The sequence below is a fragment of the Amblyomma americanum genome, chromosome 10 (assembly GCF_052857255.1).
Source record: "Amblyomma americanum isolate KBUSLIRL-KWMA chromosome 10, ASM5285725v1, whole genome shotgun sequence".
NCBI lineage: Eukaryota > Metazoa > Arthropoda > Arachnida > Ixodida > Ixodidae > Amblyomma > Amblyomma americanum.
Window position 1 is genome coordinate 133,826,890 of NC_135506.1, and position 16,309 is coordinate 133,843,198.

Below are 16,309 nucleotides of genomic sequence, written 5' to 3' on the forward strand. Positions count from 1 at the left end.
GCCGATGCTTCTTTAAGAGGGGAATAATGCCGCGATACTTTGTAGCGTTGTTTGTTCATTCTTCAAAGCTGCCGGCACGCTGCTTTATCGCTTTGTTTATCCGGATTATTCGCATCCAGATGGAGCCGATACTACGTTGTTCCAGAATGTTGTCGTAAATTTGCACGCTTTATCCCAAAAGTTCGCTATCAGCTTTAAATTGAGCACGGCCTAGAGAGATGGGGATTCTGTTTGACGATCGCCGAGCACGCTTGTTGTGACGCCAATGCCGAGTGATTCAGTCCATTGTAGGCGCAAGTCAGCCCAAATAAAGAGTTTTGTTTAGACTCCATTCTTGCTTCCTTTCTACTCTCCGGTTTGCAGTCACCGCTTCGTGACAATATTAACAGTCCTACGCTATAGGTCACAATGCAGCTTCAGCTTGTCGGTTTCTCAGCTTGAGATTAAACACTGAGAAAACCACGAGAAGGGCGGGAGAAGAGCGCTGAACGAGCGCTGACCTTCAGCAACTTTTATATGAAAGATGCAGTTCACTTACACCTTCTCTATAAAGGCCAATCAGAAATGGTAGATGTCTTCAATAGATGCGGTTCTAACGCGATAGAGTTATGGCTCCCGTTATGCGGAAAACTCGACGCTGGCGTTGTAAGAGTTCTGAGCGAAAAAGCAGGCGGCTCACCTGTCACCTAGGGCACGTCACCTTGTGATGTCATAAGCACCTGCCCACCCTGGCAGGTGGCAACCTGCCCATCAGATTTTAAGTTGACTGCCACTGTGCCAGACGGAAGTCAAATTAATTATTGGTCGCTAGAGGTTGCTAGGGGCCAGCCACCTGTGTTCAATATGCTCTTACCGGTGACTGTATTTGAAACAGCGAATTGCCAGCGTAGCGGCGCATCGCTTTAGCGCTGCACCACTGCGCCAGGAGCGCATGACGACTCTTCCGGATCTATGAACGATCAGTAGTAATTCATAGTGCCTGTGAAATGATACGCAAAGAAACACCCACGGCCGCTGCAGGGACTCGCTTTTGGGACACACCCTTAAGGCAGAGCTCAACTGTCCCCTGAAATTTTAAGCTCACTGCCGACCAGCTTCCCAACTTTTATGCAAACGAGCCCTTGAACCCTTGATGCGCAAAAGCCAGCATAAGCGTTTTTATTAAAATGCTCCAAGGTGTAATGACTACAGGTAACATCTGAGCTACATCAAATTAAGTATCCCAGAGAAATTAGGAAGAATATCGAGGACTTTCTTTTTCAATTAGTCTCGAGGCACGCCTAAAACACAATCAAAGGCATTCTCAAAACGTACAATGCACTTTCAGAACACCATGATATGCTTCACTTTCTCCAGAAAAAGCAGCGCTAAAAAGACGCAGAGGAGACGACAAGGACTATTTGCCTTTAGCAAAAAAAACAAAAAAACGTCGACCTACTCTATCAGCTAAAACTCCCGGTTACTCGTCATCAGAAATCATTATCATTTTATTCTTGTTGTTGTAAATAATATTACATTAAATAATTTTGTATCCCTTGCGGTACAAAACAACATACATTTAACAGAAACCATTTGCACTAGATTATCCAACCGCTTCGGTCATTGAAAGCGAATCGCGGTGGGCATGCCATGGCGAGAGCCGTGGGTCCAACTACATACATGGGAACGCCTTGGGAACAGGAGGAGCCCGCTCTCATTTCGCATGACATTTGGTGCGGGCGGTTGTTCAACCGCGCCTCGCTTACCAAGCCCAATTCCAGCATTTGACGAGGACTCAATGGGATCGTCTTGAAGCTGTTAATCGAGAGGCAATGAGGGTCATGACTTGCCTTCCCCGCATTACCCCGATCGTAGCGCTCCAAGAACATGCGCAGCTGAATACACTAGATGAGCTGGTGCAGCAACGACGCTATGGTCGCCGCTTAAAGTCAAGCCTTACACACACAGCGTGTGCACTCAGGGCATATGCTTTATCGCACTCCGTTCTACAGCCGCCTCCGCCAGTTCTTCCTCCTTGGCGTTTTGTGCAGCTAAGCTACAACAAGCCAACTGATCTATGTCCGCCATCATCTATCCGCGCGGCATCGTCGTTTCGCGACCGAATTACAGAGCAAGACGCCAATCTTCCGCATGGCTCCATCGTTATGTACGTTGACGCAAGCATCCAGGCCTGCGAAACAACGGCAGTTTACTGTCCTTGCAAGCCTGCTCTGAACAAAACGTAAAGGTTTCGCCTCTGAGAATCTCCTTCCTCCTTCTGTGTGGAGATGCTTGCGGTTCAAGAGGCACTTTGCTCTGTGGCCGCCGTTCCCATGCTACCCACGACCCGCATTGTCATTCCCACCGACGCCCTTCACGTCACACGCCTACTAAGACGAGTCAATCGCACCCCAGATATCTTCCAAGACATCCATCGTCTAGCGGCACGCACCCCGCAGCAAATCCGTATTGAGTGGGTCCCGCGCGACCTCCTGAGCGCACAAAGCCGCGCAGATTCTGCGACCCGCCTTTTGACCCGAACATCTTCTTTGCCTCGAGCCCTCACTCCTGATGACACCACCCTCCTTTTAACATGAAAGAAACTCCTCCGGTGTCGCATACGTGCTCTAATCCCTCCGTGTGCCGTAACCCTCCCCCGTGGTGTTACCCGTGAAGAGGAGATTGCGCTTCGGAGGATAAGGGTCGGGGCTGCCCTAACTCCAGCTGTGACACGCAACTGGCCACATTTCAAAGATTCATATGACCGCCCCGGGTGTTCACTCTGCAAGAACAGAGACTGTGAGGCGGATATCCATCGCCTGCTGTGGGAGTACCCGGCGCTGAAGCCGACGAGAATTCGGCACCTGGCGGTGGTGGGTCTCTCACCGGACAATCCCGATTCATGTATTGCCGGCACACAGGGTCGATATCATCGTTCACTACTTGATTTAATTAGATCAGCCCAACTTTTTTAATTTATTTAAGCTTCTTCCTCATGTCTCATTTCATAACCTTTAGGCCCTGAGGCAATAATCATCGCTTGAAAAAAAAATAGGCGGTGGCTTAGCTCTGGTTAAGCCTGGATATACAAGCGAAACGCTAGACACCGAAGCGACAGTATTAAACTTCTTTATTTATTATTGTTGCACACATTGTCTTACCGTTTCTCTACAGCCATAAAGACAGCCCGATGACTGCTGTTGGCTGAAGATGCGGCCAAGATGCGTTTTTCGGCTTATTTCCGACGTCGTTTAGCAAGGCACATTTCCCGTTGTTTAGGCGTTTCGGCTGCACGTTTAGCTTTGGCTTTATCATTTTTTTTTGCTATTGTGCAGTCAACTCCAAGGCGAGTACGTCTGGATCGGACTAATTTAGTTTCTCAGGTTTTCTGCGTAGTCTAGCAGCAGCCGCACTCTCCTTCCCTTCCATGTCGAGTGCGCACGCCTAATCCCTGGCAAGCGCATTATATAGCCTCCGTGCCCTTGCGCATGACGCACATGTGCAGTAGCGCGTGGCTGCGCCAAAAGGTCAGGCGACAGAGTCGGCAGCGGCGAGGAGTGACCACCTGCGCGGCGCGTGACATCACTCGTTTTCACGCATGCGTATAACTCACCAGTATGGCTCACGTGAAGCTCGGCTCTGACCTTCGCAGTGAAGCTTTTCGCTTCAAAAAAAAAAACTACATGCATCCCCTGGCAGGTTGCATGTGCAAATTGATTTCACGCTTTAGGAAAACAGCGTTTGATATGTGTTTGCAGAGCATTTTTCTCCTGTATCTCTAGAAGTACTGACCGGAATGGCATAAAATTGTATGTGCTAGCTTGGGTGAGCACCTGCTTTACATTTCGTGGACATGAGCTCCGAAAATGGGCTTAGGTTCAACCCGGCTGAGCCCAGTAGACGAGCGAAAGCAAAGCTAATAATATTTAGGCAGAGAATGGCCTGACATCATTGCTACGTCATAGCATGACGTCACTTCAGGCGATGCGACTCTCAGCTCTAAAGGTCAAGGTCAAAGGTAACATGAACGCTGGTCAGTGGTCATCCTAGTTGGTCATTAGATATGCCCCATGCCATACTTTGTATATCGTGGCTATGCAGAATGCCGAATTCCAAGTTTGATATTGCTAGCTTTCTAGGCCACAGCGAAGAAGCGGCGCTAAATCAAAAGTTACATCTTGCGTACTACAGTTTTCGCAATAGAATGTAGTTCCTTAGTGCCGATCCCACCGAAACACAGAGTGCGAATAGCCGTATAGTTAGAAAGCACAGGTCTCATTCAGAGGCCAAAAATCCTATGTAACGACGAAGATGTGTCAACGGGGTAGCGGCAGTGCTATCGTTGAGAGCGCGCTGCTGGCAGGCTCTAGAACCACCGCCTACGGCCAGACAACACCGTTCATTGCCTAGTTCTTTCAGGGCTATTAAACCCCTTTTCAAGTGGTGGAGGCTGCCCCTGTCCCCGTCCTGGAACTGCGCGGAGGCACTGTAACATCAGAAATACCGAAAAACGCCTCCCTGGATCCCCAGCCGCCGCCTGCTCCGCTTGTCTGCTCCGGCAGGTCCTGACAACAAAACCCGGCTGTTTTCAGTGGGCTCGGCGACTCTGACGTCGAGGACTGGCTGGCTTCCTACGAGCGGGTCAGAAAGCACAACCGCTGGGATGACGCCATGAAACTTAAAGTCATCTTTTACTTCGCTGAGGTCGCAAATCTCTCGTTCTGCAACCACAAAGCGGATATCGCCACATGCTCGTCGTTCAAAACAATCTTCAGTGAGGTATTTGGCCGTCCAGGCGCGCTCAAACTCCGCGCCGATTAGCGCTTAAGAGAGCGACCTCAGCGGCATGAAGAGACATTCACTAGCTATACTGAGGACTTGGTAGACCAGGGCAAGCGCGTGAACACTAATATCTCCAAGGCCGATCAGATAAAAATATTATGAAGGGTATCGATGAAGACGCGTTCCAAATGCTTCTGGCCAAGCACCCGGACACCGCAGCCTTTCCGTCATCAGCTTGTGCCAGAGCTACGAGGAGCTCCGCAAGCAACGCGTCCTCACTGGCCGCACCGTACAGCATACCGAGGTCCGGTCCGCTGATGCCGTGATCGCACGAGGGCTGCAACTCATGCATGATATTCAGCAGTTCATCAGAGAAGAAATCGTACGTCAACTGGCGCTCGTCCCTGGAGTTCGGGACCCCTATACAAGCGCTGTCTGGCACCCTTCGGCAGACGATCCGAGCACAGGTCGCGAAGGCCCTGCCACCCCTGCCTCAGCAAACTGTGGCTGCCCCTCTTACGTACGCCACCGTTCTGGCCTGACCACCATCCCACCCCTTTCTTTGGGCCCTTTCTAAGACGACACTCAAGCACCGCTGCCTTCGACGCCCCCGCCTGTTCTCTCGTATCGGGCTCGGGTGGCACAACCGTTGCCTTGCTTCGTCCCGACAGTCCCTCACTGCAGTCCGCCGTGGCATACTCGCGACAACAGGACTATTTGCATTGCCTGCGGCTTCGCTGGTCATATAGCCCACAAATGCCGCAGTCGTCCTTCTTCGCCTGCTGAGGTCTTGCCGCCATCTGCGTATGGGTCTTACACGCATGCCACCTCTCGCCGCTCCTCTTCTCCGCGGCGCCGTTCCATCCCCCATATGCGCCGTCGCACCAGCCCTTCCGCTGCGGAAGACTAAAGAGCGCGGTTACAGAGGCAAGAGCTGTCCCCAAGGGAATTTACAAAGCCTCTGATATCACAAAGAAACGTTTTTGATGTTTCTGTCGAAGATGTTGCAATGAATGCTCGCGTGAATACCAGGGCTGCTGTGTCAATTATGGACGCCAAATTTTGCCGAAAACTGAAGGAAGTTTTGACGCCATTTTCTCCAGTTTCTCTTCGCACTGCAACCGCCCAACATGACGAGCCGCTCGCAACGAGCACAGCACGAGTCGTTATTCAAGACGTCTTGTACATTATCCAATTCCTGATCCCCTCGTCTTGATAGCAGGACGTAATTCTAGGATGGGCTTTCTTTCTGAGCATTCTGCCGTCGTCGATTGCGCCCGCGTCGAAGTTACCTTCTCTGCCCTGCCCAACGCCTCTCCACCGGAACTTTCTTCTGAGTATCCGGCAAAAGTACATCTGCTTGACGATGTCGAGCTCCCTGCAAACTCCTCCGTCTTTGTATCCCTCTCGTGCACGGTGAGGACAAACAAGACAGAGAGCTGTTGGGCTGTACCCCCTCATCTCTGCTACTTTTTGTGAAAGATTTCTCATCGGCGCTGAACATTTATGTTCAGATAAGCTACACTGCTATATCCTGGTATGGTTCCTGCAATGGGTGCGGCTCCGCCGGTGCCGCACCCTGGCTTAACACCTGAATGTTCACCTGGCATTGCGCCTGGCCTAACTCAGCAGGCCATACCGGCTGGGCAAGCCAGCTGCCTCAATCCTGGTGGCTTGCACTCAAGCTTCTGCTTCAGCTGCATCAGGAATAACATTTCCAAATCCTCATGAACTACGCACCCCTCATGCTTCCAACTCAAGCCGTGCTCTGCCACTAACTTCATCAGGTCAGGACGATTTCTCTGATTCTTCAGATTTTTCTACTATCATCTACACAGACACTACTGTGAAGTCAGGAGAAGGGTCTGAGAGATTTATTCATGTGCCTTCAAAGCGCCGTCGCAGCTGAAAGCGGTCGCTTATGAGTGCAGATACTCCCAGTGCACCTCAAACACCTAAGCACAACCTTACGGTTGTCATCAAGCCACTTGATACCGGGCACCGCATTACCCCCTTCAATCCACTCACATTGAGACAAGGATTAGAATCTGTGGCTCCAGACGGCGTTCTTAATGTTCTCCCTAACGAGCGCCTGAACTTTCTGACTGTGGACACCCGTACAGAGCACGTAAATGAACGCCTCTAGCAAATTATAAGCATGGCTTGAGTTGCAGTCCAAGCCTTCGAGCCTAGTCCCAGCAACTGCGGCGTGGGTATCATTGAAGGTGTTACTCTGCAACTTTCACAATCAGATATCTACTCTGCGCTGCTACAGAGAGCTCCAATTAAATCTGTCCGCCGACTTGGAAATTCAGAAAATATCCTTATTGTATTTGCGACAGTCTCCTCCGCAATACGTTATTCTCGGATATACAAGGTACCATGTGTACGAGTACATTCAAGCACCACGGCAATCCACCAGATGCCAACACTGCGGCCATGCGGCTAGCGATTGCCGACTTGCCTTGCGCTGCTCGCGTTGGGGGGGTAGCCATGGCTGAAATGAATGTGCAACTAACAACGCCGTGGTCCTAACTGCGGTAAGCAGCATAAGGCGACGTTCTTCCGCTGCACTGCCTACAAAAAGGAGAAAATTATCTACAAGTACAAGAACTCAAATAATACAAACTGTAATTCAGCAAAATCTGTTCTACTTCAGCAAAACAAAATCCGGGGAAGTCGCAACAGAAAAAAATTCATCAACGGAGAATAAATCTCCTCAACCACCGGACAAAGATAAAGCTAGTCAACTGCGCATTGAGGACGTGGTTGAGTTCCCTCCTCTTCCACCACGCCAAAATGTTGAGCCACCTCCCGTAGCGAGTACACAAGTGAACACTCCATGGCAGCTACAGTATACAACCTGGAAGCACCCGCGGGAAGGATCTAATCGCCAAGGCTCCGATAGTACGAGTTCCCTGCTGTGCTCGCTTGTTGCGGCTGTCCGCGCTTTCCTTACACCACACTCTTCGCCGGTGGCGAAGGCCATCCTAACAATCCTTGGTTTCATCTCACCTCTTCTCGCACAATGGCGGTAGCACTCAATAAACCAGCTACTCTCCCTAGCGCGCAAAGCATCCGTAACAAAGCCATCATCTTCCAATGGAATGCCTGCAGCCTTCGTCCACGACTGTCTGGTTTCCGACAATTTGTTTCAAAGGACCATTTTCCGATCATATTCACCTCAGAATCCCGTTTGCGTATTACTATCCTTCTTTCAGGCTATACCGTTCTGAACTCTATGACAGGTGCTTACATCAACAAAGTTCTTTTAGCTCTCCGGAAAGAAGTCGCCTCCATTGCAGAGCCCATATCTGCCGACTCACGAAATGATTATGTTGCAGCCACTGTCAAGATCATGACCTGTCCTTCACAGTGATCGTCGGGTACATACCCACGCATGAAAACTGTGACGTCGACTGCCTTCAGGATATCGTACGCAGTACCCCTAAGCCGCACATCATAACCGTAGACTTCAACGCACATCATCCTGCTTGGGGAGACATCAGATCAACAGGCAGAGGACGACAGTTATTTGATTTCGCGCAGTGCAACAATTTCACTTTCGTCAACAACGGCGAGGCACCTTTTTATCAAGGTACAAGATCCAGTGCCCTTGACATTTCCATGTTTTCTGCGCATCTGTCGTCTTCAACAACCTGGAGTGAAGACACAGAATCTCATGGCAGCGATCATCAACCTACGCACATTGAAGTTGGTGGTGCTTTCATAAGTTCAAAGTGGCGTATGGCATGCTACACGATTTTGGAAGTTTTCGCTAACACAGAACAAATGGGCCTCTCAAACCTTGATTATGAAAGCTTCACCTTTGCTGCAGCACGTGCTAAAGCGTCTTGCGCTAAGGTTACAACTCTGTGAAAAGTGCACTCAACTGCAGATGCTCGACTTCGAGCAATTCGCCGCAGAGCAGAGAGACGAGCACGCAGAACGAATTATAGAGAAGACATCAGCGTTGTTAGGCGCGCAGAGAAACATTCAACGTCATTTGAACAAGCTGGCAAGACGGGAATGGCGATCTTTTTGTGCGAAGCTTGATGCCAGAAAGCCTCTTTTTCTGGTATGGAGCGTTGTACGCAGCCTCAGTAGTAAGCCCACCCCAAAAAATCTAAATGCGAAACTATCTCGTTTCGATGCAACGGAGGCGTTCTGTTAAGATCACTGCTCGATTAAAGGCCACATCGGTACCATTGCCTCTCAAAAGCTTCAACCCTTCATGTAATACTGCCTTCCTTGATGAACCACTCACTATGGAGGAACTTCATGCGGCTTTGGCAGCAACAAATAAAAGATCGTGCCCACGACCCGACGGTGTAAGCTGCACTGCACTTTCTCACCTTTAGAGTAAGGCTAAGGTTCAGCTGCTTGCAGTTCATAACACCTCCTGGGAGACCGCCAGCCTTGAAAAGTGTTGGAAGCGTGCGTGTGTGAGGTATCCTCAAGTATTCAAGTGACTTGAATACTTACCGTCCCATTGCGCTCCTAACTTGAGCCGGGAAACTTATGGAGAAAATGTTACCCCTTTGACTTACCTGGAACATAACGACAGGGGAATTTATCCTTCGGCCACATCTGGTTTCTGCAAAGGACGCAGCAGCATTGACAACGTTATTGCCCGTACCATTCGTGTCAAACGCAGCAGAAAAGAGCAGTCTATGATCATTGCTATGTTTCTTGACTTGAAGGGAGCCTTTGGCAATGTCACACAACAAGCAATTCTCTCAGCCTTACAATCAATTGGCATTGAAGGACGGATGTATAACTGGCTGTGTTACTATCTGCAAGGAACAAGACGTTGTTCGATCGCCTGTCGCCTCAGCTCTGTTTATTTAGCTAATTTTTACTTATTTACCTAGTTTTATTTGAATATTCGAGGACGGCAGAATCTTCAAAGCGGTACTGCCTCTACGGGAAGAGTACGGCTGCTCCGGCGCCGGCAAGCCTAAAGGGACCACGCCATTCAAAGGAGGCTTGCTCGGAAGAGGCGGCCATGGCTTCCCAGGCTGTGGAGCGACCAGAACAGGGTCTCGACCACCCGTCCATCGAGACCTCATCGCTTAGTGGGGCTGAGTCAACAATCGTGGATGGTGACGAGTCAGTGGCCGATATGACTGACGTGGACAACGAAGGCTTCAAGTTGGTGAGTCATCGCAAGCAACGAACGGTAGGGATCCCGGTAGTGGTTGAGCCCACAGAAAAGGGGGTTGATTTAAGAGAGAAGAATCCCATCTTACTTTTCGCGGCCATTCAATCACTGCTGGGATCAGCTCCGATTCGAAGTCGGTTCACCATGCACGGGGCTCTTCAGCTGGATGTCTGGACGGAAGAGCAGGTTGTCAAGCTCATGCAGAGCTCTCAGATTTTTGGCATCAAAGTTAACGTGCGGTTGCCCCATTCCTACATGAAGAACACCTGTGTTATTAAGGCTGTACCAAAGTGGTATTCAGAACGCGACCTACTTGATTATCTGAAACCACAAGGTGTGCTGCACGTGAAACGACGTGTGCATCGTGTGGAGTCTCCAGGAAAAGAATGGGCTGCGAAACTCACCAAATCTATCGTGTGGACATTCGCTCCCAACTCAGAGCGCCCCGAAAAAATTGATCTGGAATTCACAAAACACGCAGTTGCAGATTTCACTGCAGCTCCTCCACGGTGTTTTAGATGCCAACTGTTTGGGCACGTGGCCAAAGTTTGCACAAAAGATCGACGCTGTAAGCGGTGCGGAGGCGACCACGGCTTTAAAACCTGCAGGGCAGATTTTGCTTGCGCCAATTGCGGTGGCGATCATCCAGCGAGTTTCGGAGGCTCCTCCTTCCGTGTGAGCGCTCTGCACCGACGGATGTCATTTATTGCTGGTGCAAAAACACCACCGACTGAGACGCCTGTCCCAGGATTAGACGAGTTCCCAGTATCGGAGTCTGATATTGTTGCTTTGCCCAACAATGTCCCTAAGAGACCTGAGTCCAGCTAGACGCCAAGGCCCAGTGGGCGCGAGTCGACAGTTTGACATCCAGCAAAAAGTGTCCATGTTCCTGAGCGGCCGCATCACAGCCAGACTCCACGGCAAGGGAGGCCTCATATGCACAAGTGACAAAAAAACCAGCTACTGCGGCCAAGAGTGTGTCCCCGTCGGCATCGTTTGTCGATGTAGTAAGTGAGTGCGTTGCGCAAAATAAGGAGCTCAAAAATCAAGGTATGTCTGACCTTCTTCATGTTTTGTTTGGGGCCCTGCGTTCACATGTTCCAGCGATGGCGCCTGGTATCCTGAAGAACTTCCTACAGCTGGTGCTTTCTTTTGAGTCCCTAATTTCGACCTTCGCAGCCAACTTCCTTGCGAAATAAAATGGATGGGGATTAACCTCGTGGATCGCATATGCACCGAAAAGTGCCGTTTATATTACAGTGGAACTGCGCTGGGATTTTAAGTCGGTTAGCTGAACTAAAGCTTTTCTTGAGAGAGATTTGTGTTACAGTATTGGCCCTGTCAGAAGCTGGCCTGCCAAGCGGGAGATGTTTGATTGGATATGTCGCCCACAAAAACTGCAGCATAAAGTCATTTCCTGCAGGAAGTGCAGCGCTTTACATAAGAAGAAAAATTCCACATGTTTCTTTAAGCGTTGCCGATCTTTGCACGGATGACCTTGAGGTAGCGGCTGTGAGAATACAGCTCGGCTCTCGAACCCTTTCTATTGCATCCGTGTACGTGTCTCCGCGGAAGAAGGTAGCATTAGATTTGTTTCTACAGCAGCTCTGCAACCACTGCCCAGCACCTAGAATCATCTGCGGTGATTTCAATGCCCATCATGCCGTTTGGGGTGACAGGAACACGGATTCCCGTGGACGCAAACTTGTAGAGGTTATTGACAGTTTGGACCTGTGTGTTGCCAATGACGGAAGCCCCACTTTTTTCCGGCCTCCAGCCTCAGCGACAGCTATATACCTGACACTGCATTCACCTGACGTCCACGTGAGTTGGTCAACAGCGCCTGACCGCATGGGAAGTGATCACTATCCGAGTTTTGTGTTTGCTGCCGACTTTCGTATGCATGGTCCTAAAATTAGCAACGTGGTCAACTGGGACAAGTACAGAAAGCAGCTAGAACGTGTTTATTGTGATGTTATTGACAAAATGATTTCTAGTAAGCTAGCAGCAACTACGGCGGTCAAGTTACCTGATCATTTTCCGGCCCCGGATTTAAAACTTAGGAACCTTTGCGCAGCGAGAAGAAGGGCGGAGCGCCAACTCGTGCGGAAGAAGGACGACAGGCAACTGAAGACGACCTTCAATAGGCTGAATTCTGCTATTAGACGGCACACGAACAAGCTGTACAGGTCGCAATGGGCCTCATTCTGTGCTAGTTTGACTGTGTTCTCACCGATAACGAGAATATGGCGAGTTATTGGCAGCCTTGCTGGAGAATTTCGCCCTTCGAAGCCTTTTGAAGTTCTTGCAATACGCACGGAAAAACCTAATGCGTGCTTGGCAGAGGAATTTGCAGACGCACTCGCACGCGCTGATTCTGGAATAGATATATATATATATACACACCACCTGCTTCCTCCAGGTCTATCATTGACGTCCCGTTCACGCTTCGTGAGCTTCAGACTGCGCTCAGTGGCCTGCGGCGCCGGTGTTCACCAGGTCCCGACGGCATCACCAATCAAATGCTGAATAATCTGCCCTTTCAACTCAGAAAGGAGCTCCTCAACTTCATCGATCGAGTTTGGGAGACTGGAGATGTTCCTCCGTCATGGAAGGTGGCACATGTAGTTCCAGTACTGAAGCCTGGCAAAGACATGACAGACCTTGCCTCGTATCGCCCTGTGTCATTGACCTGCTGTATAGATAAGTTTATGGAGAAGCTGGTAAATGAACGCTTATCATGGTGGCCTGAGGACAGCAAGGCACTGTCATCATGTATGACAGGATTCCGCTGAGCTCTTAGTGCCCAAGATAGCGTCTTAGACTTCATCAGTCACATTGAACACCAGAGAGCTTTCGACCTTTCCACCTTAGCCATTTTTCTTGATGTTTCGAAAGCTTACGACAGCGTGCTTCACAGCTCAATTCTAAACAGTTTGCAAGGCATGGACAAACAGGGCCATATGTTAAGATTCGTTTACAAGTTGAAAAGTGATCGCGCGGTTCGTGTACGGTTAGGGAGTACGTTAAGCACCGAAAGGGTTCTATCACGATGTGTGCCTCAAGGAAGTGTTCTTTCCACCACGCTCTTTAACGCCGTAATATCTGGCCTACCCGATTCGTTGAAAAAATGTTGCAGGCAAGTGCGTATGTCACTTTATGCTGACGACATCTGTGTTTCGATTACTGGCTACCAACACAAGCGATTAGCCCTGATAGCTCGACAGGCTATACTTTCGGCACAAACTTACCTTCAAGGTGTGAGGTTGTCTCTGTCAGTGGACAAATCCGGCGTTATTCTGTTTCCAGGTGTAGGAATACGTCAAGCGCGGTTGAAGATAGACCTATGTCACTCTTGCATCCGTCAATTCAACCACGCGCGTTTCCTGGGCGTCATTATTGACTCCCGTATACAGTGGCGAAAAGCTGTAGACGCGATTGTTTCATCTATATGTTCTCGTCTCAATGGGATCCGTAGAAATGCACGTGAGCAATGGAGAAACCATCCTTCTTCAGTGGTCAAACTTCATGAAGCGCTGGTGGTCAGCCGGATAATGTATCAATTACCTTTAATTTCCCCCTCGGCATCACAACTTGAGCGTCTCGAAGTTGTCCACAGAAAGGGCCTAAGAAGAGCCATTGGAGTTCCCCAGGAGGCTGCGAATAAGGCAGTACTTCATGAGTTCGTATCGAAACCTCTTAGCCTTATCGCTTCTCAGAGACTATTAATGCATCGTGACCGCTTAGGAGAGACGGTAGCTGGGCGATTCCTTCTCCAGCGGCTCTGCAAGAGATATGAGTCGAAGGCTCACTTGGCACTCAATACTCTTAGTTCTTTAGGCATTAATGTCTGAAGGCAAAGGAAACGGTTGAAACCCCCATGGTCTTTTCCGACTCACGACTGTAAGGTCACAATTCCCCATGTGAGCGCAAAGCGCAGCTCTCCTTTGGCAGCAACGCGTTCGCTTGTACTGGAATACTTTGAAACAGAGTATGCTTGCAATCTTCAAATTTTCACGGGTGGTTCTGTGGACAAGGTCAAACAAGCTAGCGCAGCGGCTTTTTACATTCCTTCTTTGGACCGTAAGTGGTCCGTACTCTGTACTACTGTCGTATCCTCCACAACGGCTGAAAGTGTTGCTATTGAGGCGGCTTTACGGAAGTTAGGGTCTTGTCCGGCTCAACCTGTTGTCATCCTGATTCAAAATCTGCCCTTCAGAGGTTAGAGCGCGGATTCCATACTGACGGCTTGTCTCTAAGCTCTCTGCGCTTGGTGCAGAATCTGCACAGCAGAGGCTTTACTCTAAATTTCCAGTGGGTGCCCTCTCACATAGGAGTCAACAGTAATGAAGTGGCAGACAGTCTCGCCCATAAAGCTCTCTCAAGGATTTTATCAATATAAGTACCTCAAGATGGGAAAAGTCTCTGCAGGAAAACGGTGCTCCATCACTTCAGTACCCTGTGGAGTGCGTCCCACAAGCCATGCGTGACCCAGGGACTGAGAAGATCTCAGGTGACCCTTCTACATCGAATTCGCACGGCCTCTGCTCGCACTCCTGCATGGGTGCATAAGACCGGCATAGCATCGTCTCCGCTCTGCTCTTTATGTGGTGTGTGCGGGGATATCGAACATTATATTATGTACTGCCCAGAGTACAACGCGGAAAGGCATGTGATGTTCGCTTCCTTCAAGAAGACAGGAACCCGTCACAGCACAGTGCAGGACATTGTCTACCCGAGTGGAAACCAGACATGCAGAAGGGAGGCTGCACGCTTTCTTTTAAAATCTCTGCAGAACACGCATCTTGTTTTTAAATGGTGACAGCAGGAACAGACTATGGCCTACTGTGATTGAATGTGTCCGTAGATGGTGTCTTCCGGAGTGGACTACTTTATACTGTGAGTGAATGTGTGTATGGAGTGTGGCACTACAATGGCCTATGTTCTACTGTGACTGAATATGTGTATAGATGGTGACTTCTGTAGTGGACTGTGATGTGAACTGTGTGGATTGATTGTGTGCATAGATGGTGACTGCGGGAGAGAATGTGTGCTATTATAAGAGACTGTGCGCTTAGCGGTGTAGATGCGGCATTGTTAATATCGAAGGGGCGCTGCGGTGGAGCAATTGCAGATAAAGCAAGGCTAACCCCACCTGTAGCATTCAACACCTCAACCTCAACCTATCTGCAAGAAACATCGATTTTCCTGTCAACAAGTGAAGGTGACAATGCTCTTCATCAAATATTTTTAGGAGTGCCTGATGGGGGGAGATTTTAACTCCCTCCCTTTTCAATATCTCACTTGTTGGCTTGGAAAAATGCTTGCTTCCTATAGTTGAAATATCCCTTTACGCCGATGACATCTGTATATGGTGCTCCGGACGCAAAGGCGCATTGTGCATTCCCAATTACAGAGAGCAATAGGCTGCATCGAATCATTCTTAAACAAGCCCTGTCTCGCCATGCTGCCAGATAAAAGCTCAGCAATTGCATTTTCATGTTGCGATCTTTCACGCTACGTGCTGAAAGTTCCTGGTACCCCAATACCATACGTCAGAAGCCATAAATTCCTAGGGGTGACAGTTGACTGGTCACTGTCATAGTCCCCACATGTAAGCAGCTTAAAGCCAAGCTCTGTTATTGTGCCTCTATCTTCTGTACGATCTCCACCAACAGAAGAGGTCGCTCTACCCGTTCATTACTACGGTTATATGGTGCGCTGAAGGCCTCCTACGCTACAATCTCCCAGCTTTTCAGGGTATCTCACAAACAAATATAAAACTCCTTCAATCTCTGTAAGCCAAGGCCGCTTTCTCAAAAACACCTCCACACTGGGTACTCAGGCAGAGAGCAGACGTCTATCTGCATCAGTACTGCTAACCCAGGAGTTGCCTCCTGTCCAGATGCGGTTCGTGGCTCATGTACCTCACCTTCCACTAGCAGTGCACTGCATAGAGGAAGTTTCTGACATTCTCCCACTACACTACCAGTGCCCTGTCACGACCTCCTCCCCACCTTGGAGGTACACAGCATGGCAAATCAAAACAACAGTTCCTGGCATCAAAAGAAAAACAACCACCCCCGGTCCTGCACTTAAATATTTTGCCTTTGAACACATTTATGAATACTACAGTGCGTACCGTCACATTTACACTGATGGCTCTGTCACATCGGTCTCATCAGTGATTGGCGTCTGGGTTCCGTCAACGCGCACCACAATTTCGGCGTTACTCAGTCACAGCACCTCTACTACTGCTACTCAGCTGGCTGCTTTGCGAGCAGCGTTTACTTACATTTACTTACATGACATTTACTTACATTATATTTTTTTTACATCCTATTCCGTTTTAAAGGTGTTGGTGCCTTCTGGTTCTATGAACGA